Source organism: Gopherus flavomarginatus, chromosome 1 (genome assembly GCF_025201925.1).
Source record: "Gopherus flavomarginatus isolate rGopFla2 chromosome 1, rGopFla2.mat.asm, whole genome shotgun sequence".
In the NCBI taxonomy this organism is placed as follows: domain Eukaryota; kingdom Metazoa; phylum Chordata; order Testudines; family Testudinidae; genus Gopherus; species Gopherus flavomarginatus.
In genome coordinates this window covers 68135761-68162654 of record NC_066617.1, presented here as the reverse complement: position 1 = coordinate 68162654, position 26894 = coordinate 68135761, and the positions used below count along the sequence as shown (strand labels likewise).

Genomic DNA, 26894 nt, shown 5'->3' with positions numbered 1-26894 from the left:
CTTATGAAACCGACTTATTCCAGGGCAGGGCATTGGACTGGGAATCAGGAGACTTGGATTCTTTTTCTGGCTTTGCCACTGATCTGCTGTGGGACTTCAGGCTAGCTATTTCACCTCTGTGCCTTCAGTTTCTCTTTCCACCTTTTGTCTGTCTGGTTTAAAATAAATAAATCAGAGTGTTAGAGAAAACAGCATAAATTGTGAAAAGTAAATTATATGGAAACTTTAAAAAAAATAGGTTTAGCGTGACAATGTTCCTTTGAGTCAAACAGGCTTCATTGCAAATCTGTTGCAGTATCTTTGATACAAAATCTTAAGGTACATCTTTCAAGGACAATGCAAACAATTGTCAAATCAGTAAGTCCTCCAGGAAGAATTCTTAAAGCTCTAAAACAAATGCAAGTTATTTTAAACAAAATAAAATACTTGCAATGAAGTATCCACAAATAAACACATTTCAGTTAACAAGCTCCGTTATAGATTTCCAATATTCTGGAAGGATAAAAGCCGCTTTGCAAGTAAATTGAAAGTAAACTCAAAACGGAAGACCATTCTTCAGACATTAAAATACTATATTATGTTAAACTTCGACTGGTTTTATTACTTATAACAAAACTACTAAGCAACAGCTACATTTAAAAAATAATTTTCTATGGAACAAGTCAAGTCTAGCAGCAGTATAAGTCTTCAGATAACTTCCTCTCTCAAATAGTCTGTTGCATAATCAATAATCCAATAAATAGCAAATTAAATTCATCAGCTACAATTCGTACCAAGCAGTATTGACTACAGTGCCTATACAAAGTTTATAAGAAAGCAGATTGTTTCCCTCCTCCAATTAAAGAGACTGTCACCATATTGTTGATTAAATGTGCTGTAGAAGCTTCTCCTGTAATTAAGCAGAAGACTATTTATTAAAAAACATTTACTAATTCATGCTAAATAAAATCCAAACTTCATGGCCCATAAAGCATGATAGTATTCGATTGGGTATATATGCAGTAACATGTCCGCTTCTGCATGAACTCCCACTGACATAGGACCACTATAAAATTAAAAATGCAGACAAATAACTCAAAATGTAGATTCAAAATGGAAGTTCTGTCTTTCAAAGTAAACTATATATGACAGACTATCAGTCAAAACAAAATTGTATTTTTACCATATCAATTAAAAATTTCATTCAGATCTGCCTTTCCTTGATAGTGATTAAAACTCAGGGCTTTAACATTTGAGATATTTCATATTATAGACTTTAAAGTCAGAAGAAACCATTATGATCATCTAGTCTAACCTCATGCACATTGCAGGTCACAGAACCTGACCCATCTACTCCTGAAATAGACCCCAACCCTCTGGCTGAGCTACTAAAGTCCTGAAATCATGGTTTAATGACTTCAAGTTACAAAGAATTCACCACTTACACTAGTTTAAACCTGCAAGAGACCTGTGCCCCATGCTGCAGAGGAAGGCAAAAAAAATCCCAGGGTCTCTGCCAACCTGATTCGGGGAAAAATTCCTTCCCAACCCCAAATATAGAGATTGTTTAGATCCTGAGTATGTGGGCCAGACCTATCAGCCAGATACCCTGGGAAAGAATTCTCTGTAGGCACTAAGAGCCCTCCCCATCTAGTGTCCCGTCTCCTTCCCCTGAGGATTTTTGCTACTGGCAGTCGCTCATGGCCGCATGCTATTTTAGAAAGTTTCATCATACCATCCGCTCCATAAACTTACCAAGCTCAGTCTTGAACTCAGGTATGTTTTTTTGCCTTCCACTGCTCCCCTTGGAAGGCTGTTCCAGTACTTCACTCCTCTGTTGGTTAGAAATTTCAAGCCTAAATTTGTTGATGACCAGTTTATATCCATTTGTTCTCATGTCTAAACTGATGATTAACTTAAATAATTCCTCTCCTTCCCGACTACTTATCCCTCTGATGTACTGATAGAGAGCAATCATATCTCCCCTCTGCCTTCTTTTGATTAGGCTAAACAAGCTATGTCTTGCAGTTTCCTCTCATAAGGTACATTTTCCATTCCTCCGATCATCCTAGTAGCCCTTCTCTGGATCTGTTTGAATTAATATTTCTTAAACAAGGGAGACCAGAATTGTACACAGTATTCCAGATGAGGTCTCAGCAGTGCCTTGTATAATGGTACTAACACTTCCCTATCTCTACTAGAAATTCCTCACCTGAAGCATCCTAGACTGCATTAGCCTTTTTCATGGCCACATTGCATTGACAGGTTATAGTCATCCTGTGATCAACCAATACACCCCGGTCTCTTCTTCTGCCCCTTCCAACTGATAAGTCCCCAGTTTATAACACAAATTCTTGTAGTTAGTCCCTAAATGCATGATCTTGCATTTTGCACTACTAAATTTCATCCCATTTCTATTACTCCAGTTTACAAGGTCATCAAGATCTTATATGATATTCCGGTCCTCCTCTGTATTGGTTATACTTCCCAATTTTGTGTCATCCACATATTTTATTAGCACACACTCACTTTTTGTGCCAAGATCCGTAATAAAAATGTTAAATAAGATTGGTTCCAAGACCCAGTCCCTGAGCAGCTTCATTAGCAACCTCAATCAAGCCTTACAGTTCACCTTTCAGTATAACCTGTTGTAGACACCCCTTTAGCCAGTTCCTTACCTGCCTTTCAATTCTCATATTAAATTTTCTCCAGTTTAACTAATAATTTCCCAAGTAGAACTGTATCAAATGCCACACTGAAATCAAGGTAGATTAGATCTACTGCATTTATTTTGTCTAAATAATCAGTTATCTTCTCAAAGAAGGAGATCAGGTTGAGGTGGCACAATCTACCTTTTGTATTTTATCCTGGTTACTGGTCAACTCTGTCCTTAATTATTTTCTCTTTCAAAATTTGTTCCAAGACCTTGCTTTCTCTAAATCACCTGTTTGAGATGCTTGCTCATCCAGCTTGGTCTGCAACCCTTCACTACATTCCTCCCCCCCACCCTTTTGCTTGGGATGCAGGGTTCAGATACTTTAAGTCAAAGTTGCAGAAGCTAATTCCAAGCCTCCTCCACATTTAGATCTTTGGGTTCTTCAGTCCAATCCACTTCCCTGACTAATTTCCTTAATTTTTTTTAAGTTGGCTCCATAGCCATAACACTTTGTGCATGGTTAACTGGCAAATTCTTGGGAAAAGAGAGAGCTTTGGTCTGCATTGTTATTGTATCTTGGGATTATGTGCCTGTCTGATGGAGGCTATTGAAACCCTACTGAGGAAAATGAAAGAAACCAAACAAAATTAACTTTTTTACAAGTTCATTTTATTGTTTGGATCGGTTTGTATCCAAGAGCAAATGTTTTTAAATTTAGTGTAAAGTGAGCACTGGGCTCTTGGTTATAAGTGTTTTGTTATAAACACATCTCCATATCAGCCCAGTTTTGAGCAGTGCCATGTGTATTTTTTCCAAATGTATTAATGTTCTGTTGAAGATGTTCTATTTGAAGATATGCATGTGGTCATAAACTACAGCTTAAATGTAGTGCTGGTGAAAGGTGTTGGTGTGAGAGGTGGACAGCAAGCGGGCAAATTTCCCAGAATACATCAAGGCTGATGTTGGGGAGACTTCTATGAGTAACATGCGTAGCTTGGTCTCCATGGCCCATGCAGTTCTTGGTGTTTCTGAGTCTGCCAGTTTAATGCAAAATGTGATGGTGAGTCTGTCGTGGGAGCTGGAACATGAGCAGGTGGCAACCCTACTGTGGAAGGCCACCCTTTTTCCTAACCTGACAGGTTCAGCCGTATTTGGTCCTCTTCCTCCCAGAACCTGTGACAGCAACTTATTTAAAGTGACTCAAAAACAACTTATTCAAAACAAAGCACTGTTTATTCACCCAAAGGTGCATACCCTGCAAAGCAGAGAGATAAACACACAGAAAGGCCTACACTGTATGCATGGGTTTTACTTACACTGTAATCTTTCCCTGCAAGATTTTGTAAGTTCCATTCATCCCAGTTATCCCCGTCTGTCTGAGAGAGACACCCTGCTTGCTGCAGTTTCACCCTGCCTGTGTCAGCGTTCCCCACTGATGGAAGCAGCTGAAAACCCATTCCCATCTGCCTTCCTTCCTAGGCCCAGTATCTTTTAAGTGTCGGTATCACCTTTCAATCTGGGTTCAGAAATGGGAAGAATAAAGTTTGCCGGCTTACCTGAAGCCACACAGGAAGTATTCCTCAATTAATAGCTTTCCCATTATTTTTCTCCCTGATAAGTTACAGTCAAGAAAATTATCTTTGTGATTGTTTCATTTCCTGTTTCCCCACTAACTGCTTCCTTTAATTTCTTGCAGTCAGGCAGGATCATATCGAAAGGTAAACGAAGGTGCACCTCATAACTCCCTCATTCTCCATACGCTCTGTAGCTCATTAGTTACTCCTGAGGGAATTCTGCACCAAAAAAAAAAAAAATTGAGTGATTTTTTTTTAAAACTCTGCTCCAGCATGGCAGTGAGGAGTACAGGTCACTGGCTGCATGGAGATGGGAGATCACCCTGTAGACCACCCTCTCCTCCCAGGACAGGGACTTGGTGGTGAGGCTGCATCCAACCCTGACACATTGCAACGGCTGGGCCTGTCCCAGAAACAGTCCGGGTCCCTGCCTCTCTGTGCCAGCTACACCAGGTGTGGGCAGGGAAGCTCAGCCCAGCAGGATCCAAGTGTAGAAGGACCAGGTGTAGGGTAAGAGGGTTCTGTGTGAGGCAGTTGGGGTACAGGCAGCTCAGTGGGGGATATGGATGCATGGGGGCTCAGTGGAGTGTTGCACTTGCATAGGCAATGGAATTCTGTATGGGTCTCCAAGTGAAGGTAGTTGGGGCTCAGTAGGGGGGTGTCTGGGTGTGGGGGGCTGGGACCTGGCAGGGGTTCTGGGTGTGCGGGGGTCTGGGTGCTAGGGCACTTGGCAGGGTAAGGATCTGGGTGTAGCTGGTTGGGGCTCAGTGGAATGGGAGTCTGGACTCATTTTCTGCAAGGAACAAAGAAACTTGCACGCGGGGGAGGAGGCATGAATTCTGTGCAGTGGTGCAGAATTCCATCAGGAGTAATAGTGGTACATGCACTGAAGCATCTATTCCCCCATTAAGTAGTAATGATATCTTCCATGAGTCTTGTTTTCTTTTAATAAGCATCTCTTTCAAGCAAGTTCTGACCTTTTTGGAGTTTATGCAGCAGGATCTTCCATTATCTATTTACACAGGCATAATCTCCTGCAACCACTCACTGCAATCAGGTGCCCCCATCCTTTCCCCATTAAACAAAATACAAGCAATAAAGGTGCAACAAGAGAACAAATATTAACGCAACATCCAATTTCACTTCTAAATAGGTTTTGCAATATAAAGTAATTTCAACCATACTTTTTTCTTCCTCCCTCCTTCCCTCGATCTTCTATCTCCACTAACATTCAAAAAGCCAAATGCAATTCCTTTTAGAATTATAAAATCATAAGAATATCAGGGTTGGAAGAGCCCTCAGGAGGTCATCTAGTCCAGCCCCCTGCTCAAAGCAGGACCAATTCCCAACTAAATCATCCCGGCCAGGGCTTTGTCAAGCCCGACTTTAAAAACCTCTAAGGAAGAAGATTCCACCACCTCCCTAGTAACCCATTCCAGTGCTTCACCACCCTCCTAGTCAAAAAGTTTTTCCTAATATCCAACCTAAAGCTTCTCCACTGCAACTTGAGACCATTACTCCTTATTCTGTCATCTGGTACCATTGAGAACAGTCTAGATCCATCCTCTTTGGAACCCCCTTTCAGTTAGTTGAAAGCAGCTATCAAATCCCCCCCTCATTCTTCTTTTCTGCACACTAAACAATCCCAGTTCCCTCAGGCTCTCCTCATAGGTCATGTGCTCCAGCCCTCTAATCATTTTTGTTGCCCTCCGCTGGACTCTTTCCAATTTTTCCACATCCTTCTTGTAGTGTGGGGCCCAAAACTGGACACAGTACTCCAGATGAGGCCTCACCAATGTCGACTAGAGGGGAATGATCACGTCCCTCGATCTGCTGGCAATGCCCCTGCTTATACAGCCCAAAATGCCGTTAGCCTTCTTGGCAACAAGGGCACACTGTGGACTCATATCCAGCTTCTCGGCCACTGTAATCCCTAGGTCTTTTTCTGCAGAACTGCTTTCTAGCCATTCAGTCCCTAGTCTGTAGCAGTGCATGGGATTCTTCCGTCCTAAATGCAGGACTCTGCACTTGTCCTTGTTGAACCGCATCAGGTTTCTTTTGGCCCAGTCCTCTAATTTGCCTAGGTCTCTCTGTATCATGTCCCTACCGTCCAGCATATCTATCACTCCTCCCAGTTTAGTTTTAGCTGCAAACTTGCTGAGAATGCAGTCCATGCCATCCTCCAGATCATTAATGAAGATATTGAACAAAACTAGCCCCAGGACCAACCCTTGAGGCACTCCGCTTGACACCGGCTGCCAACTAGACATGGAGCCATTGATCAGTACCCGTTGAGCCCAATGATGTAGCCAGCTTTCTATCCACCTTATAGTCCATTCATCCAGCCCATACTTCTTTTACTTGCCAGCAAGAATACTGTGGGAGACTGTATCCAAAGCTTTGCTAAAGTCAAGGAATAAGACATCCACTGCTTTCTCCTCATCCACTTACCCAGTTATCTCTTCATAGAAGGCAATTAGGTTAGTCAGGCATGACTTGCCCTTGGTGAATCCATGCTGACTGTTCCTGATCAACCTTTTCTCCTCTAAATGCTTCAGAATTGATTCCTGCTCCATAATTTTTCCAGCGACTGAGGTGAGGCTGACTGGCCTGTAGTTCCCCAGATCATCCTCCTCTTTTTTAAAGATGGGCACTACCTTAGCCTTTTTCCAGTCGTCTGGGACCTCCCCTGATCGCCACGAGTTTTCAGAGATAATGGCCAATGGTTCTCCAATCACATCCGTCAACTCCTTTAGCACCCTTGGATGCAGCACATCCGGCCCCATAGATTTGTGCTCATCTAGCTTTTCTAAATAGTTCCAAACCACTTCTTTCTCCATAGAGGGTTGGTTACCTCCTCCCCATACTTTGTTGCCCAGTGCAGCAGTCTGGAAGCTGACCTTGTTTGTGAAGACAGAGGCAAACAATGCATTGAGTACATTAGCTTTTTCCACATCCTGTGTCACTAGATTGCCTCTCTCATTCAGTAAGGGGCCCACACTTTTCTTGACTTTCTTCTTGTTGCTAACATATCTGAAGAAACCCATCTTGTTACTCTTAACATCTCATGCTAGCTGCAACTCCAAGTGTGATTTGGCCTTACTGATTTCACTTCTGCATGCCTGAGCAATATATGTACACTCTTCCCTGGTCATTTATCCAATTTATCCAAGCTTCTTTTTTCTGGGGTGCTGGCGGAAGTGCTGCTGAGGGGTGATGTTCCCGGCCCTGAAGGACTCGTTGCCCAGGATGTGGGAGCTCCGCTTGCACCAATTTAGCTGCAGCTGCACTTCTTGGCATCCAGCATGTTGCTGGCTTGTGCAGGCGAGGCAGCGGTGCTGGAACATGTGGGTAAAGCAGCTGCACCCCCAGCACAGAAGGGCACTCTGCAGCCTGCATGAGCCTCCTGCTGCCCATGCTGGAACTGGTAACTGACTCGGCAAGTCTAGAGGTGCCAGGGCTCAGGCCCGGCAAGCCCTGGCACAAATTAAGCACTGGTACCGGTGCATGAACAGATAATTGCAGATTGTAGGAGCAGAAAGGTGGTGTACTTTTACGTTTGTATTCCCTCTCAGGTTCTGCACTGAGCACAGCTTGGCTGGACCCAACTACTGGTGTTTGTAGCTAAAAGGGTCATTGTGCTCTGATTCATTCTGGCAAATGTCAGCATGTTGATTACTGCAATTTTTTGATTGGCCGACTTTGGTGACTGATGATTTGTGCTCACCAATCACCTTACACAGTTGCAGCTGAAAATTTTTTTTTAAAAAGCCCTCCAAATCTCTGTCTAGCAGCTCTAGCAAATAATCTCTTTCCAGTTTCTGGCTGTAACATTAGAAGTCTGGGAAGATGCTAAGAAACTGCCAGGAGCGAGAAGAACTAGCTGTGCTTGTCAGGCATCCTAAGCGTCATTGTTATTTTCAGGATATACAGATTGATTTTAATTATGTGTAAGAAGTTTCCAGACACTAGATAGTAGCTGTAGTGAGACCCCGTCCTTATCCCATTTTTCCTCTTTGTAAGATCTAGCAGCACAGAAGCATGTTAATTTTGTCGTCTTGTGTGGTGTTTGTTAACCCAAGAATGCAAAAATTTATTTTCTGTAAAATTTACCTGGTTAGAGGGATTCTTTTTTTCTTCTCCATGGACCAAAGATCTAGATATTTGTAGCCCTGGCAATGTTTTTTCATGGATTCTCCATTTTATGGTCTGCTAGTAAAATCCTTGCTTCAGAATCTTTCTAATGCCAAAAACCCCAATGTCCTTTCCCCCCAGCTGAGCATTTTCTTCTCCACTTATTTAAATTCATAGACTCTCTTCTACCCTCAGGCATATTACATTTTGATGTACAGTAAATGTCAAACTTCTTCTCTAATGTCTCCCATTTCTTCTGCAGTGTATTTTGTATCTTCTCAGTTTTATTGTTCAAGTTTTCAAGTAAATCTCACAGAAAATACTTCTGCCTTCATGTTATGGGGAGAGGCAAGAAGGGGCCCTGCCTGACCCATTAATTGTTGCACAGCTGAACTGCAGCTGGTGTTTGTCTTAAAATTTAAATTCTTTTCAGCTTCCTTCCCCCACCCCCACACTTTTTTCATTATTATTCATAGTATGCTAACAAAGATTTAGCTGCTCAAAGATTGCAAGCACTCAAATTAGTCAGGAAAAGATTAGGGCACTAAAATGAAGAGAGCATGAGTAGGGTGAGGTAGAGCAGCAATCACGTTCCTTATTTTTAATAAATAAAATATTGTTTCCTGTTTTTACTATCTAGCCTTTGCCTTTATTTGTGTAGTTTGTGTGTGTGTGTGTAGCCATATCAAGGGACAAAGTGTGGTATGCGAAGTGTATGTAGTACGTAGATAATAAAACGCATCCATTATTAAATAAAATGGGCCAGATTCTCTGTTGTCTTGAACCCTGGGTACTCATTTACATCAGTGCAAAGTAGGTGTAAAATACTACTGAGTAAAAGTGGTACTGCTTGTGCCCTCTTTGCTCTGGTGTGAATATCTACATGGCACAGGACTATAGAGAATCTGGCCGAAGGTCTAAAGACAAGAAATAATTCTAGAGACTGGAGTTCAAAAAGAACCATGATATTTTTCCCTTATCAAGAATGGCACTGTTGATCACTGGCCACATTATGGCAATCATACAGTTAGTCCCAGTTAGGTAGAAGAGTGGGAGTTTGGCAAAATAAGTTATCTACTGAGTGTCAAAAACTGATTGGAAACTTATAGTTAAGGGTGGTATGTGGTCCATGAGGCACCTTTTGAAGATTTGAAATGCTTAAACAATAGTTCAATGAATTGTAAAAGCAGATTTTGTTTAATTTTGTGGTAGCAGATACAGGGATTCTAGTAGACCAATTAATGTTGTGTGCACAGTATTAAATTATTTATCACAAGATAAGGTAGTCAGATATTGCAGTTATGGAAATCAGTACAAAACACTCATAGAAAGCATTATGGCACAATAGTTTAGTGACCCTTGTTTTCAAAAGATTCCTAGGGTAAATAGTCATGATAGGAGAGCTTCGGAATGGTTCAGAGGTTGGTATGGATGTTCAGCCAAAACTGAGGCCTCAATCAGGCCTGCAGCTGCCTTTCCTAATCCTTGTAAGTTCCCACCCTTAACCAAATAGGCCTCCCCCTTGTCAACAGTGTTTTCTCTTTGAATAACTCAGTGACCTGTCGTCTTCTGGTGGGTTGTGCTTCCACTTCAGTGAGATATTTAGGGGTCTGCTACTCCCATGGGATTTGAGGTCTCCTTTTTAGAGTTGACTTGGTGACTCCAGTCTAGTATTTGGGTAGCCTGTTCTTCCCAGGACACTTGGTATCAAGTTATAGAAGTGCCCCATTCCCAGAGCTTCGATGTGGCAGGATTTAGCCCCCACTCTGCTTGGTTCTGCTAACTTGCTATTTTAAAATAAAAAATTCCAGATCCCAAGCTCTAATGTGCATAACCATGTTTTGAAAACCCACAATGTCCATCAGATTTCTCCCATGTCCTACTAACTTAATGGTTCTGCACAAGAGTGAGGGCATGGGCTGCCCGGCCACACTTATAAAGTGATTCCCAATTAGACTGAGTGGAAGGGACTGCCTGACTTGCCTTTAGAAGAGACCAGACACAATAACTCAGGAGCAGGCTATCTGATCATTTCCTGAAGATGAGACTCCCTGACCTTGGAATTGGGAATTACAGTCCCCGAAGGCTGCCTCTGACAAGAAAGGAGAGACCCATCAAGGAGAATAGTAGGTCATTAGGCCCTTCTAGAGGCTATAATAAAAATGGGTAGGATGTGTGCATGTGTCTGGGTAAAGGAAGGAATTAGCAAAAGGTGTGGGCATCCATCCTGAGAGGAAGATGGACGTTCTTAAACTGTTCCAAACACCATAACTGATTAATTTGAAGGGTGTGAGAGAGACGGGCCTCTCCCCATTGTTTCCTCCAGCACTGGAATGTACCACCCCAGTTTAATTTTTCCTTCTTTGAAATCACTTATGAATCACTTGTATTATATTTATGTGCAGTTCTCATTAATGTCAGTGGCAGTGAAATATATGAATTACCAAATGACTAGACCTCTTAGTAATTAAGTAAATTGTGTGCATATATGAATACATAAACGTATTACTGTGTTCCTTTATCTAATGTATAATAATTTATACACATGCTCCTGTACATAAACTTTTTTGTAGAACATAAAGCTTTAAGCAAAGGAAAACGAGTGAACAAAATATAAACATTTGCCTCTGAGAGTGAATTTCTTATGATCACTTTTATGGGGATCAAACTAGGGTAGTTTATGAAATTTATTACCAAATAATGTTCTCTCCTTATAGAAATCATATCATGAAAGCTCAGATTGGGATAATTTGATACTACTGAACCAGAAATATGTCTGAGCAATAAATTTAACCTGACAAATCTGTCATAAAATGTATATTTTAATAGATGCTTAATCTGAGCTTTCATGACTTTGTCAAAACCAATAATATATCATGAACTAGTTCTAAAACTGAGCAGAATTGGAAAGGTTAACAAATTTTAAGATCCAGTTATGGAAAAGTGACTATTTTAAATATAATATAAATAATTAATATAAATATATACTTTGTTTAACTAGGAAAGGATATTCATTCTTAAATATTGTAGAAGTTAGTTAATTCATTAGTGTTGTTTTCCGATTTAACTTATAATACAGTTGTTTATTGATCAGTTAAGTAGCACATTTTGATATCTGGTGATCTCATAGAATTTTGTCATGGAGCAACCAACAAATTTGTTTCTTGAAGTGTGTTTCTCCCCCTTCTATCCCTCTTTTTGACTCTGTGTATCAGATTTGTGTCCCTCATTTGAAAGGTATGCTGAACATCAATAATTATGTTGTAGATTTAGACAATATATGTGGGCTCCTGAGATTTTAGTCTGTTTTCCTTGATCTCCTTCCCCCCCACTTGTCAAGATATTATTTCCCTGTTTTTTCTCCTAAAACAGGGCTGATTCTGTTTTCCCGTGTACGTACTAAGTTAGATAATCTCTAACGAAATGGTGACATTCAGGAGCAGACCTAGCCATTTTGCTGGCCATGGCAAATAGGTTTTTGGTGCCACCTCCTCCTCCAGTGACCAAGCCAAATAAATAAATAAATAAAAATAAATAAAACAAGTTAATCAGTAGCAAAAGAGCAAACATGGTCAGCTCATCAGAGCAAAAAAATTAATAGTGGCCACACTTCTTGCCTACCCCTATAACTGCTGGCAGCGCTACCCTATAGGAGTTGTAGGAGTGAGATAAAATGTAATTTAATCTGGATGATGATGATGATTCTCCTCTACCTAATTGACATGATGAGATTGTTTAAACATTTCTCCAAAACTTCCATCGTATACATGGTAAACATATAGAACCATTCGTAGGCCTTTGCAGAAGCCCAAATATACATGGACACTGGTGATACAACAATTTTCTGATAAAATGCTTAATACTAATACTTTTGTCAAGTGAAACAGGCGGAATCATAAAACGTCTTCAGAAAAGTCTTTCATCCTTTTAATCTAGCAATAGAGTGAGTTGATTTACAGCCAATGGGTATGTCTACACTGCAAATTTCTTTCTGCACGTAGTTACATACCTGCATAGCCCCTGTAGCATGGGTGTAAATAGCAGGGTAGTCAGTGAGGCCTGGATTACCCATCTGAAGGGTGTGGGTATATACCCAGGTGTCATGGTAGAATTCCCCACTCTGAACCTTAGCATCCAAAAGATGGGGTACCAGCATGAATTCCTTTAAGCTCAATTACCAGCTTAGTACTTGTAGCACTGCCACCAATCAGGAATTCCAGTGCCTGGTACACTCTGGTCCCCCCCAAAACCTTGCCTGGGGACCCCCAAGACCCAGACCCTCTGGATCTTAACACAAGGAAAGTCAACCCTTTCCCTCATCGTTGCCTCTCCCAAGCTTCCCCTCCCTGGGTTACCCTGGAAGATCACTGTGATTTAAACTCCTTGAATCTTGAAACAGAGAGGAAAATCCACCTTCTCCCCTCCTTCTCTCTCCCCCTCCCAGACTCTCCCTGAGAGAGAAAGTAATCCTAACACAGAGAGAAATTAACCTTTCTCTCCCCCTTCCCTCCTTTCTCCCTACCAATTCCCTGGTGAATCCAGACCCCGTCCCCTGGGGTCTCACACCAGAATAAAAAACAATCAGGTTCTTAAACAAGAAAAGTGTTTGTTTAAAGAAAGAAAAAACAGTAAAAATTATCTTCGTAAATTTAAAATGGAATATGTTACAGGGTCTTTTAGCTATAGACACTGGGAATACCCTCCCAGCCTAAGTATACAAGTACAAATTAAAATCCTTTCAGCAAATACAAATTTGAACTCCTTCCAGCCAAATACATATTTGAACTCCTCCTAGCCAAATACACATTTACAAATAAAGAAAACAAACATAAGCCTAACTTGCCTTATCACCTAGTACTTACTATTTTGAATTTATAAGAACCTGTATCAGGGAGATTGGAGAGAAACCTGGTTGCACGTCTGGTCACTCTCAGAACCCAAAGAGAACAACAACCAAAATCTAACAGCACACACACAAACTTCCCTCTCTCAAAATTTGAAAGTATCCTGTCCCCTGATTGGTCCTCTGGGTCAGGTGACGGCCAGGCTCACTGATCTTGTTAACCCTTTACAGGCAAAAGAGACATGAAGTACTTCTGTTTTATTCACTCTTTTAACTATCCGTTTATGACACCAGGTACATATCTTAAACTCTCTCTACTCCCCCAAACGGTGTCTCCTGTCTACACTGCTACACTGTAGTGGTGTGTAGTGTAGATGTAGCCCTTGTGTAGAGTCAGAGCAAGACTTGTCCTATTAAATTTTATATTTTCGTTAAAACTAAAAGCCATCCCACAATACTAACACTACCTATCTTCTCCCCCTGCTCCCCCCAAAACAATCAAACAACCTAAAAACCCTGGTCACATCATAAACTGTTCTTGCTGATCTGAAAAAAGTTAACTCAGTACTATCTTGTAACTATTAAAAAAGTAATGGTGTTCCGAGACCATGGTAGCAGCTTCATCAGTGTTCATACTTTATGTGCCTGGATGGGGTTTCATGTTAATATGGGGATTCTGAATCTTTTTTGCTTTATATTAAAAATTGAATTGAAAATGCACCCACAGCCATAGGTGAAATTTTATAAATCAAAATAATCAAGTTGCTGAAGAACTCTTACATTAATTAGTTAACTGTACTTCTCTTTAGATGTTCAAAGAGCAGCACAACCATTAAGTATTATTCTTTATAAGATGCTAATTATGTCCCTTTTTGGTAATCCACAGTAAATAAATGCAGTATAGTGATCTCCTTTACAAAATAATTTGAATGTGATATAGAATAGGCTGATTTAAAGACCTGCTATTAGATATTAAAAAGATGAATGAGGATATGAGAAAAGAGTTCCAGGCTTACATTAAAGATATAAAAAATAAAATTACTGAGAAGTAGGGAAATAGATGTGAAAAGAGCATTAAATGAGCAATTGGACAGCATTGCTAATCTAGATGGAAGAATGTAAAAACTGAAATAAAGAGAGAACAGGGAATGAAGGAATTACATAAGGATGAATGGTATTCCAGAGGAGACTGAAAAGAGAAATCTGCTGGACACATTGGAAAATATTTTTTGATGTATGAAAACTGGGCAATAAAGATCACATTCATATTGAGAGGGTTCGCAGATCCCTTTTTTTTCCAGGCCCTCAGTAGGCTCAGCTATTCATAGTAAATGTTGGGTTAAAAAGAAATTTAAGTCACCCAAAATAGTCATCCATTCATCCAGACCACATTAGTAGCTTTGGACAAATGTACCAAATTCCTTTATCAAGGCCCTCTCTCTGAGCTGTTTTCACTAATGACCAGGAATTTATCCATAAGAAATATCTGACTATTCATTGTGGGGTAAGAGCTGCAATTATTCAATTTGGACGGCTGTTTTTGGGTCCTGATTAGAAATCAGACCAAGAGGTATGTAATAATGTAAATACTGTAAAGATCCCATATTTTCAGGTCATAAGTTTTATTGTGAAATCTGGATATGAGGTAGCGCTATCTAGAGCTTTAACCATGTTTGAGGAGTCAACTCAGGAGCAAGCTGGAAGAAAAGATTTAAGTTTTAAGATGTATACAATTTTGATTGAAAAAAGATGTTAAGAAAACAACTCAGATGGAAAGATGGGAGAGGGATTTGGACAAAGAAATCGATCTGGATGAATGAGTCTCTCTATGGGAAAGGCGATACATATTTTCAGTTTGTGCAGCTTATAAAGACAATTTTTATAAATTATTGTATAGATGGCATTTGACTCCAGTTAAGATTCATCGTATTTTTTTTGTACTAGGGAGAAGGGGTTTGTTGAAGGGGTTGCGGGGAACGGGGAACATGCTTATGTGGGCATTGCTGGAGCCCTGGGCATAGCTGACAAGGTGAACCAAAGGGAGTCTGGCCTTGGCAGAATTGTAACACATCAGGTATTAGCTAACTACGTGCATTCCTGATCGGAGAGGATGGAACAGGAACACCAGAATTCTAAAATAACTATGTAAACAAATTCCCAAGAGATGGTACAGGAACACACTGACCCCTCGTAAGATAAGGATGGAATAACGGCATTATGAATGAAGCTGTTTTGTTTGAACTAGCAGGTACAAGAGTAAGGCCACGTCCAGACTACCCGCCGTATCGGCGGGTTAAAATCGATTGCTCGGGGATCGATATATCGCGTCTAATGTAGACGCGATATATCCATCCCCAAGCGCGCTTATATCGATTCCGGAACTCCATCAACCCTAACGGAGTTCCGGAATCGACAGGGAGAGCCGCAAACATCGATCCCGCGCAGTGTGGACGGGTGAGTAATCCGATCTTAGATATTCGACTTCAGCTACGTTATTCACGTAGCTGAAGTTGCGTATCTAAGATCGATTTCCCCCCCGTAGTGTGGACCAGCCCTAAGGGTGGTAACGAACAACATCTAGAGTGTGATACCTAACTTGTTTGTATCAGTGTATAAAAGGAGAAGTCATAGGAGGGACTTCTTTGTAACGGCTTAGGGGATAGCATTATGTTATGCTGAGCTGTTATCTTGTTGAGAGCATAGATGTGTTAGTGTACCTGTCTGTGACCATTGAGCCTATGAAGACAATAAGCCCAGTTGAGCACCTTTGCCACCGATCTGAGCCTTTCTTTGAGTAACATCAAGGTCTGATGAACCAACACACTAACTTCACTGAGAAATTTGCTTAGTATACATTTGGAATGTTTACAAAAAATATAATGTATATTTGTGCCAATAGATAGTCAATTTATCAGCAACACCTGTCATGATATTTTGAAATGACAATAAAACAGGAAAATAGCATGAAAGAAGAGACCCTGATATAATAAATTAAATAATAAATTGTTCTCAAGGTGCAGAGTCAGGAGAAGTGTGTAACTTTCTATTTGAAAATATCTCTTTAAAGACTGTGGATTAGAAAAGTAAAAATGAGTTGGAGACTCCATTAAATTAAGAGAAAATAAAACAAGTGATTGAGGAGCTCACCTCATTCACTGGTGTTTAAATTAAATATAGATTTACTGACTCTGCTGTTACTATTCTCATTTAATTATGCTTTAACAAAAGCCTAATTACTGGGGTCTATAATAATTTGTCCTGTGTGATACTGTCAAGGTTGGACATGTTTAAGGGTGTTCAGTGATCCTATAAACTCTCAGTGGGCTAAATTCTGTGATCCTTAGACAAAAGTTTCAATTGACTTCCAGAGAATTTTGTATGTTTAAGGATTGCAGAATTTGGCTTTCTCTTAGTGGCTACCATTAGGACTTCATTTCAGGGAGACATGCAACAGAGCGCTTTCTGTTGCCATTCCAACTGGGTGTTGCATTGGACCTTTCTGAGAATGGGTGGTATATTTTTAAGACAGGGACGTGGACTAAAATGGAGATAACTAGGTGTGGAAAATACGCATGACAATATTTATTTACTATTTGACTGCATGTTATATCTCATTGACAATCATATTAAAGATACTGGTTATCAGGAGGAATAATGGTAACATTCCTTATAGGCTGGTCCATAATCAGTTGTTTTTAGTCTGTATGCCCTTTATCCAGATTCCACCAAAATTAGTTCAAAGGTTCTCAGGTATTTCAATGAGCTTTCGATTATGTCCAATGAGGCATAATTTGTAATGTATGTCTGTGTTGGTATGCCTAGTTCTGTTCCACTGATTAATGGTTTCAAGAATTAATTATGATCTTTTTTATACTATTGCACCTCAGGGATCCTGTCACAACCTGGAACAGGGGTACCAGTGTGCCCCCTTAACTTTCCAGCCTGAGTTGCCGCTCACAATGCTTTGCTAGTGGCAAGCAGCAAACCCCTCCCGGCGCTGTTATTGATTAGCATCCAGCTAAATTCTATGAATGCTTCCTGAGCCAGTCACGAATCACACAGAGAAAGGCACCAGCAAATCTTCTAAGCCCCCAGCTTAGGACTCCCAAAATCTTACCCTGGTCAGAAGCCCAACGAGTGTAAGTTTATTGCCTATTTCCCTCCCCCACACCCCCACCCCAATGTGGTGAGGACACACTTTAGTCTTTGTAAACTGAGCTGAGATTTGTTGAGGGCTCCAAGAAAAGCACACTGTTTTAGGCAAAGTATAAAACAGATTTATTTACTACAGAAAAATAGATTTTAAGTAATTATAAGTGGTAGGCACAAAAGGTCAGAGATAGTTACCAAAGAAAATAAAAGGTAAACACACAGTCTGTATATCTTAAACCTAATTAGACAAGACAGTATTGGGATCAAGCAGTTTTCTCATCCCACTGGATGTTGCAGGTAGGTTATAGTTCTTAATACATCGGCTTCCCCTTTAAGCTTGGGACTAGTCTCCTCAGTGCAAGTTTTTGTCTTCCCAGCATTCTTGTTGCTTCCAGTGTAGGTCGGTGAAGAGAGAGGTCAAAACATGATGCCACTGTCTCCTATTTTATATCCTCAGTCCATGTGCCTGGAAAACACTATCCCAGACATGTCCTAGTGGGCTTTACTGAGTCAGAGTTGAGCTATCCTCCATTGTGTGATGCTTGTGGAACCCTCCTGCAGCATTGAAAATCCCTTGTTTACAACTCCCTTCTTGATTAATGGTTAATGCCCTTCTGGGAGTGGATCATCTCCTTTGTTGTCACTGGGGAGCTAGCAGTGGGGACTCTCAATCTTCCAATATATTTCAGTAACAAACATACAGCAAAATCTCATAACTTCATGCACACTAACGCTATACATTTTGACAGAACAATGGGTTTCAGCAGATCATGACCTTTCATATAATATCTTACCATGGCATGCTTTCTATGAAATATATCATAATTATATGACAGGTGAATATGGGAGTTCCAGATACGATGGGTTGTCATCCTTAAAGGTGCAGTCTGGGAACAGCTCCCAGACTACACCCCAGAGGTGACAACCCATCGCAGCAGGGTGCTGCTTTGAGGTACAGAGTGCCACAGCTATTAAGCCACTAGTTATGGTATTTCACAATCTGTTCTGATATCTATTTAACAGAACTGGCCAATCAGTTTGAGTATCTTATCACAGAATTAACTAATTAATTAATTTATTTGCAGTCACAATTTTCTATTTTATATATAAAATAAAGGCAGAAAGCTGAGACACTTGGATTCCTTAGGAAGGTATTCTTCTTCCATTTTAGTGTGTGCTATTCTTGCATCTGCTGACACATGTATCCTTAGGAAAGAACAATGTTAAGGAAACATCTAATTGTGATGTTTCCATGACATGACAAGAAATCAGAACCTATATAGATGATGGGCCTTAAGGTACCACAGTAGTCTTACAGACAAACACTAATATCAAATTTAGCACTGGTGGAAAATGAGTGTCTTTATACAGTAAATGGTTATTCCCACTCATAGTAATGTGGGTTGCATGACCTTGTGGGGAAGTTAAAGCAGCAGCAATCCAAATCTGCCTTAGCTATACTTCAGCATTTTGTCTTGCTTCCTGACCCTGCTTAGAGCTAGCCAGACCTAAACAGCTGTATATAAAATACATGTCGCTATTCAGTGTGACATCTGTGGTTTGACAATTCCTCTCCAGTTATATTCTATGTGAAGGAAGATCTTTGCTCAGGATGTTCTCTTCTGGTTTCCTGGGCTGACCGAGTAAATCGCATATCAAATATTGTTTTCTTTCTTCCTATTTCTCTTCTAGTATTGCTCACGTTCCCTCTAGAGTTTTTTTCTTTCAGTTTTAAACAAATATTTCTCAAGTTTGTGTAACAAATATTGAAGTGCTGGTTCTGCTCTGAAAAATGGCTCTTTAATAAAGCCATTGCAAGCTTCCATGTTTGTCTTTTTGAGTGACGTTAGGAAATTTCATAATTGTATTTTCAGCGATGTTGTAGCATTAGCATTGCTATCGACAGATGTTTTCATCAGTTTTGTCATGTCATACTCAGTGATTTCCGTAACAGATCTGCTCAGCTTACAAATAAAAAGATGCTGTTTTAGGGCTAGCTGCCATCCCTACAAATTCAAAGTGAGATATGAAAGACAGACTATTTTCCTTCTGGCTTACACATCGTCACTGGCAGGCCAAATTTCTCACTCAGTATTACCGTTGCTACCACATTGTCAACTTTTCATGAGATTGTCCTACTATAACTGGAGACAGAATTTGTCCCAACATTTATATCAATTCTAAAGATGATGTGTGAGCCAGAACAGAATCCAGCTAACTCTGCAATAACTGTGGTGCTCCACTTTTCATGAGAATAAAAAGTAAACGTATTAATTAATCTAATGGATGTGCCTGAAAACACAAGAAGTAGATCTGTGGAGTAGAGAAGGTGCCATTTTTAATAGTCATTTTTCAAAGCAAAATGAGACATTTAAAATACTTCATAGTGGGCAAAACAAGAAGATGGCATGGGGAGCTAAGAAGATCTAGCTTGCCTGGATTTAGCTGAAAAGGGCTGGAAAATTGCCAGGTTCATATGAAGGCCTTTTATTCGCAAACTGGCTGTTGGCTAGCACTGACAATTTAAGCCATCAAATCAGCATTGATGGATATGCAAAATCATTAGCAAAAAACCTCAGATACGATAGTTGCTAGCTCTGAACATTGTTTTGAATGGGTATATATGGGGGAGGGAAAGAGGTTGACTTTCAACTATAATTTGATATTCTCCCTCACTACTTCTAGCCCCCCAAAAATCCATCACTTCACGATGTGGCATTTGGCAAAGTTTCTCTAGTTAGTAGTGTGTCTGTTACTTATGTTTTGCACTTGTGCTCTGCCTTGACTGCAGCTTCTAAAACACAGACGACCACTGGCACTTTTGAGGCTAGTTACAAAATTTAAAATACAATGGTTTCATATTAGAAAGTGTTTTTTATGAAAATTGATTATAATGAAATTTTCCATTGGGAAGATTGAAGCAAAATGCTCAGTTTATTCTGAAACTAAGCGTTTTGCTCTGAGAAAGTCAAAATGATTCAACTTGGGAGTGTCATTTTGTGAAAAATCTCAATATTTCAATTTTCATCTCAATTCAGTATAAGACTAACTGCTGAAATACCAGAATTTCCCACAGGGCAGAACTTTTATTTTCCCATCTGCTCTTATCACTCTATGCAAGCAAATGTAACAATTCCCCCCCAATAATGTGATGATATAAATCAGTCAGTCCATTTAACATAATCTCTTGTCAAATTAGGACCCAAGACTCTAATCCAACAGGCTAAAGAAATGATTATAGAGTCAGCCACCTTATGGCTATTTGTTGAATGAATACACAACTAGAAAAGGGGCCAGGGTTTACTCAGGCCTTATCTGTGCTGCACAGTTCTGTTGACAAAAGTCAGCTTTCATTGACAAAACAGTGGAGGTGTACACACTGAAATGTTCTTCCTACCGATGTAACTCTCCTGCTATGCTGACATAATAAAGCCACCTTGACAAATGGCATTGAACTATTTGTGGCATAGTTGTAGTGACATAGCTTGCTTATGGCACCCTTATTGGCCTCCAAGGAGGTGACCCACAGTGCCCATCCTGACTGTTCTCGTCAGCAGTTTGAACAGCTTCTCTGAAGGTACATAGGTATGCACCCCTCCCCCATTTTAAGGCCTGGGAATTTTTGAAATTCATCTTCCTGTTTTGCTCGATGGCATGCACAGTTCATACAGCATCTTCCCAGTTGACCATGCAAACTTTCTGCAGCAGATGCTCTCTTGCTTGGAGCACACCAGAGCTGTGGGGTCTGCTGAGTCTATGGGGAGAGGAAGATTGTGCAGTTGCAGCTTTGCACCAGCCATAGGAATTTTGATACATATTGTCTGATTGCTGGTGGCATGCAGGAGTAGGGGCATGAGAGGGATATGCACCCGTGTTGTGCCAAAATCAAGGAGCTGAGGAAGGTGTACCAGAAGGCAGGGAGGCCAACTATCACTCTCGTGCTGCGCCGAAGACATGCTGTTTCTATAAGGAGCTGCATGCCATCCTTGGTGGTGACCCCACCTGCACCGTAAAGAGCCCATGGACACTTCTGGGAAACTGGAGGCAGCGGCCAGTGGACTCAACCCCGATGAGGAAGTGGTGGATGAGGAGGTGGAGCTAGAGGACGAAGTGGAGCACATGGCAAAGTCATCCAGTGGTGCAGCAAGTCAGGACGTCTTTTACGCTCTGGAGGGGTCTAGCCAGTCCCAGGATTCCTGGGCTGGTACGCAGGATACAGGAAAGGGGAGCTCCGGTGGGTGCTCATTGAGCTTTCACACTGCACAGTGAGAGCAGATTGAGCTGTCATGTACCTTGTTATATGATAGAGGCAGGATAGGGAAAAGAAATTAACAGAGCCTGTCCATCTGCGCAGTGGGGCCACAGCAGAAAAGTTTTGTTAATGTTCACCAGGATGTCCCAGGAAACCTCCCTAGTGATCTGTAGGAAATGTTCCTGTAAATATTCTGCAGTCCTCTGCTGAAGGCTCCTTGGGAGAGCTGCCTTGTTTCTCCCCCCACTGTAGGAAACTTTGCTGCATCACCTGACGGTTATTTCTGCAGGGACTAGAACAGCACACAGGTGAGCAGTTAATAGTGTGTAAAGTTAACCTTTTTATTGTCCAACTCAATGTGATTTCTCTAGTATTTGAAGGATTGACCTGAGTAATCTATCAGACCATAAGTCTCCCATTTCTGTATAAATGCATAAAAGTAGATTTTAAAAAGAGAGAGTGTCATAAACAGATAGCTAAGGGTTAATGTCTCTTTCACCTGAAGCACCTGACCAGAGGACCAATCAGGAAACCGGATTTTTTCAACTCTGGGTGGAGGGAAGTTTGTGTCTGGGTCTTTGTTTTCTGTCTGCCTGCTTTCTCTGAGCTTTGGAGAAGTAGTTTCTACTTTCTAGTCTTCTGTTTCTAAGTGTAAGGACAAAGAGATCAGATAGTAAGTTATATGGTTTCTTTTCTTTGGTATTTGCATGAATATAAGTGCTGGAGTGCTTTGATTTGTATTCTTTTTGAATAAGGCTGTTTATTCAATATTCTTTTAAGCAATTGACCCTGTATTTCGTCACCTTAATACAGAGAGACCATTTGTATGTATTTTTCTTTCTTTTTATATAAAGCTTTCTTTTAAGACCTGTTGGAGTTTTTCTTTACTTCAGGGAAATTGAGTCTGTACTCACCAGGGAATTGGTGGGAGGAAGAAATCAGGGGAGATCTGTGTGTGTTGGATTTGCTAGCCTGATTTTGCATTTCCTCTGGGTGAAGAGGAAAGTGCTTTTTGTTTCCAGGACTGGGAACGGAGAGGGGGAGTCACTCTGTTTGGATTCACAGAGCTTGTGTCTGTGTATCTCTCCAGGAGCACCTGGAGGGGGGAAGGGAAAAAGGATTATTTCCCTTTGTTGTGAGACTCAAGGGATTTGGGTCTTGGGGTCCCCAGGGAAGGCTTTTCAGGGGGACCAGAGTGCCCCAAAACACTCTAATTTTTTGGGTGGTGGCAGCAATGGTGGTGGCAGGTCCAAGCTGGTAACTAAGCTTGGAGGTTTTCATGCTAACCCCCATATTTTGGACGCTAAGGTCCAATTCTGGAGAAATCAGATCTCTATGGTTCGTTATTAATTTTTTTGATCGCCTAAACAATACATCTTTTAAAAAGTGGTCAAAAGTAAATAATCCCTTTAAATGCAGTTGTGAACATTTTTGCAATTCTCCAATGGTCGTAATTAGTGTTGCAAATTTCCTGTCTGATATATTTCAAGTGTTTTTAGATAAATATTGATAAAATGAAGTATTCTGCTTGCTACTTATAATTAGAAGTTACTGTTTACTTTTCTGTATAGCTCCAATGCAGTGAAAGTGTGTGATAAGAAACTCAAAATTACTTCTTAGTATGCACTGTGTTATAGCTGGTAAATTACAGGCGACAGACTTTTCCCATAGTCTTTCTGTTTGTTAGTGATATTTATGGATGTGGGAAAGCTTTAGGTTTTCCAGACAAAACTCTTTTTCAGCCACAATCAGCAGGCTGTTCATTAACAGTGAATATCATGCCTTCCTGCACAAAGTTTGAATGAACAGATTTTATTCCGGAAACCTGTTGGATTAGGTTGGGATGAAAGTCTGTCCTAACTCATCAGCATGCCACAAGGCTGTAGCACAGCTCCTTTACAGCAGCTTTTATCTATCCCCTTCTAGTCCTAGCCTGTAGATTAGAATAGCAGCCAGTGCATCACAATGCTCTCTGCAGTGGGGGTTTTGGGCCACTGGATCAGTGACAAAGCAGCTCCGTGGTTAATTTCCTGTGAAGATGTCACTTTGGAGATTAAGCCTGAAAAATAGTGACATTCTGGTGTATAAGCAATCACCCCCCATATTCAAGGTACTTGTTTTTCAGTGTTTCTTTGGAAAATAACCCTTTTGACGTGGAATTGTTTTGCCTAAATCATATTGTAGAAGATCAAATGGATTTTAGCCTTAAAATATGGGAGTTTCCAATCAAAATGTTCACCAAGTATTTTGGGGATGGAAAAACTGCCTTGGTTAACTGAAACAGGACTGTATGGATTAAGTTGTGGGATTAGACAAACCCTATGAGTAACTGATTTTTTATTTTAGTTTTTATTTTTTTCTCTTTTTGCAATTTTGTCAAGATTCTATACTTAGGCAAAGTACTGTATTGTGTACTGAAGAATCACAAAACTTCCACTTGGATTATTTTACTAAATGCTGAATTAAGAGATTCCAAAAAATGAAGGATCAAAACAGCAGTCCAACCAACTTCCAGATAGTTCTCCCCAATCAGGAGCAATTCTTATTGCAGTTTTACCCTTCAGCTTTTCCTACGAATAGGAACACAATGATTTATATACTTGAACCAGGGGTTCTCAAAGTGGGTTCCCTGCCCCAGACACCTGGCTGGTCCCATAGTGCCAACTCTCCTTGTTTTGAGCTGAGAGATGCAGATCGTATGGGAGGTGGGGAGACAATAAATGAAAAGCAAAAGCAGACAGGAAGACTCTTGTCCTTTAAAAAAAAAACAAAAAACATAAGTTGTTGCACTAAAAGCAGCTAAAATATGTAACTTGTTTCCTGTTATTACTGTTCTGTGCAAACTGAGGCCTTGTCTACACCACAAAGTTGCAGCGCTGGTGAGGGAGTTATAGCGCTGCAACTTAGGAGGTGTACACATCTGCAGGGCATCACCAGCGCTGCAACTCCCTGTTTGCAGCGCTGGCCGTACACCCGTTGAAACTCGGGTGTAGAGGATCCAGCGCTGGTGATCCAGCGCTGGTCATCAGGTGTAAACACTCACCAGCGTTTTTCTTGACCTCCGTGGAATAAACAGGTATCCCAGCATACCAGAGGAAGCCTCTCTGGTAATCAAGCAGGTCTCCTTCCCCGCGGTTTGCAGGGGGGTTCGGGGAACGCGAGAGCAAACCGCAGGGAAGCAGGTCTCCTTCCCCGCGGTTTGCTCTTGCGTTCCCCTAACCCCCGTGCAAGCAGATCTCCTTCCCCGCGGTTTGCAGGGGGGTTCGGGGAACGCGACAGCACACCGCGGGGAAGGAGATCTGCTTGCACGGGGGTTCAAAAAACACCGGAGCAAACCGCTGGGAAGGAGACCTGCTTGCACGGGGGTTCGGGGAACGCGACAGCACACCGCGGGGAAGGAGATCTGCTTGCATGGGGGTTCAAAAAACACCGGAGCAAACCGCTGGGAAGGAGACCTGCTTGCACGGGGGTTCGGGGAACGCGAGAACAAACTGCGGGGAAGGAGACCTGCTTGGGGGGGGGGTGTTCGGGGAACACTGGAGCAAACCGCGGGGAAGGAGACCTGCTTCCCTGCGGTTTGCTCTCGCGTTCCCCTAACCCCCCTTGAAGCCGCCCAACAGCGCTGCAGTGTGGCCACATCTAACACCACTTGCAGCGCTGGTTGCTGTAAGTGTGACCACTCTGCAGCGCTGGCCCTATACAGCTGTACTAATACAGCTGTAACAACCAGCGCTGCAACATTGTAGATGTAGACATACCCTGTGATTGCTGTAGCTGATGCAGAGACATTAGGCTGTCCTGACTGGGAGGAAAAGTGATCCATGTGATCATGAACAGTAAGAAGGATGGTCTGTGAGATCACGAATAGGAGAGGACCTGTCCACAGGATAAATTTCTTTATTACATTGTGGCCCACACTATGAAAGCATTTTAGAACTCTTTTTATTTAGTCCTAGTCCATTGCTGGATTAACATGCTCTTCAAAGCATATAACTAAACAGTAGCCATGTATATTTGTAGTTTTATCTAATGAGCTTCCTCATGTATTTTCAGCAGAATAGACCTCTAACACTTGAATTAAAAGGAGTAACTCCATTAGTTGGTACGAAGGGTTAAGGCTACGATTTAGTCATGGGTATTTTGAGTAAAAGTCATGGACAGGTCATGGGCAATAAACAAAAATTCATGGCCCGTGTCCTGTCCATGACTTGTACTTACTTCAGAGGGCATTCTGCGCCAAAAAAAATTAAAATTCTGTGCAAAAAGAAAATTCTGTGCACAATATTTTAAAATTCTGCAAATTATTTGTCAAATAAATGTGGAGGCTCCAGCATGGCATCGGGGAGCACAGGCCACTGACTGTACAGCAATGAGAGATCACTGTGCAGCTCCCCACCATGACACAGACTTAGCGGTGAAACTGCACCCAACCCTGATACAGCGCAAGGACTGGGTCTGCCCCAGAAACACCCTAGGGCCCTTCCCCTCCATACCAAGTGTGGACTGGCAGGCTCAGCAAGGCAGTATCCTAGTGGGGGGGATCCAGGGATGGGTTGAGAGAGTTCCGTGTGGGGCAGTCTGGGTGCGGGCGTCTCAGTGGGGGATCAAAGTGCAGGGGAGATCTGGATGCACAGTGACTTGTTGTGGGGTTCTGGATGCAATGGTAATGGGACTCTGCAGAGGGGTCCAGGTGAAGGTGGTTGGGACTCAGTGGGGTGGGGTCTGGGTGTTGAGAGGATAGAGCTTGGCAGAAGGGTCTGAGTGTGGGGGGCTCAGTGAGGTGTTCAGATGCTGGGAGAGTGGGGCTCTGGGGGGGTGGACATCAAGGTGCAGCTGGTTGGGATTTTGGTGGGGTGGGGATCCAAGTAGGGCTTGGCAGGGGGTTCTGAGTATGTGTGGGTGGTGAGGCTTGGCATGAGAGTCTGGATGCATAGGGGTTGGGTGGATGGGGGAGCATCTCCCCTCCCCTGCAGCTGAGGAGCGATGGGTGCAGGAGGGAGTCGGGGGAGGCTTAGTTTGCAGAACTTCCTGCAGCTGAGGGAGAAATCTGGGGGTAGGTCTGACCCGGCCCCAGATGTCGTGCAGGGGAACAGGAAGTCCCATCCTCCCCAGCCTAGCCAGGACTACAGCTGAGCCTGGCGCAGGGTAGGAGCCACCAGCTGGATCTTCCCCAGTCCTGACCCTTGCCGCACAGTGATTTACCTCTCTGCTAGCTGGCCTTGGTACTCAAAACATATTGCTGGGGCGGGTCACATGACTGCTCTTGTTGTGGCTTCCCTTTGCTTCCCCATCAGAAAGTAATTT

At 41.8% G+C, this 26894-nt stretch overlaps 1 protein-coding gene across 1 annotated transcript in view; it reads left to right on the top strand.

Annotated features, from left to right (window-relative positions):
* GRIP1 (glutamate receptor interacting protein 1) overlaps window positions 1-26894 on the top strand; it is a 584939-nt gene that overhangs the window by 83573 nt on the left and 474472 nt on the right. The gene's annotated exons all lie outside the window — the stretch shown is intronic.